Raw genomic sequence first — 1131 nt, 5'->3', positions numbered from 1 at the left:
TTGCTTTAATGCTGTAGATGACCTGCTGTTAGACTGAAACCAGAACCCTGAACCAGCAGAACGGGAAAGCACAGTAACTCTCATTTACACTGTTCTCCTGAGCAATAGCCTCTCTTTACCCACGGCGAAGACGGTCACGCGTCATGGGGAAGCTGTTCACATGTCATCAGGTCTCTGTTCACTCGGGAGGCTTCTGTTGCTGGTGGAACCCCCTTCCATTCTGGACATCTTCTTTATGTATCCCTTTATGGCAAAGAAATCAGCCTCTTGAAACATGCACCTGTGCCTCTGTCCTGCTTTGCTTATCCACAGTCAGCAAATTTCCTCACATCTGCATAATTGCCGAGTATCTTTTGCTTGAGGCTTATTCAGTTCACCAGCTGTTTTCTGCACAGTCAGTTTACACACTTCCCCGGTGTTCTTTGTATGGTCTGCTGAACACTCCAGATTGTCGATCCCTTCCGAAGTCTAGTCCCTGGAATCAGCTCCATGTTTCTATGTGTTGTCTGGGCAACTCGAAGCAAACTTGGAACATTATTCCCTGATGAATCCTGGACTTCTATTAAAAAGCCTGAGTTAAACGGGCTCTGTGCGTGTGTGTGCATTTGTGTGTGTGCGCGCACGTGTGTGTGTGTGTGCGAGCATGTGTGTGAGTGAGTGTGAATGTGTGTGTGAGTGTGTGTGTGAGTGTGAATGTGTGTGTGTGAGCGTGTGTGTGTGTGTGCACGCACGTGTGTGTGAGCATCTGTGTGCGTGTGTGTGAGTCTGAATGTGTATGTGTGTGTGTGAGCGTGTGTGTGTGAGTGTGAATGTGTGTGTGAGCATGTGTGTGTGTGCATGCATGTGTGTGTGAGCGTGTGTGAGTGTGAATGTGTGTGTGTGTGAGTCTGTGTGTGAGTGTGAATGTGTGTGAGCGTGTGTGTGTGCATGCACGCGTGTGTGTGAGCGTGTGTGTGTGAGTGTGAATGTGTGTGTGAGCGTGTGTGTGTGAGTGTGAATGTGTGTGTGTGAGCGTGTGTGTGTGTGAGTGTGAATGTGTGTGTGTGTGTGAGCGTGTGTGTGTGTGAGGGTTTTTTTTTTTTGCAACACAGGGTCATTTTGGTCATTTTGAATTTAAGCTCAACTAAAAGC

This window comes from Galeopterus variegatus, unplaced genomic scaffold (genome assembly GCF_000696425.1).
Source record: "Galeopterus variegatus unplaced genomic scaffold, G_variegatus-3.0.2 Scaffold17489, whole genome shotgun sequence".
NCBI classification, from domain to species: domain Eukaryota; kingdom Metazoa; phylum Chordata; class Mammalia; order Dermoptera; family Cynocephalidae; genus Galeopterus; species Galeopterus variegatus.
The sequence above is the reverse complement of the archived record's forward strand: the minus strand, read 5'-3'. Positions refer to the sequence as shown.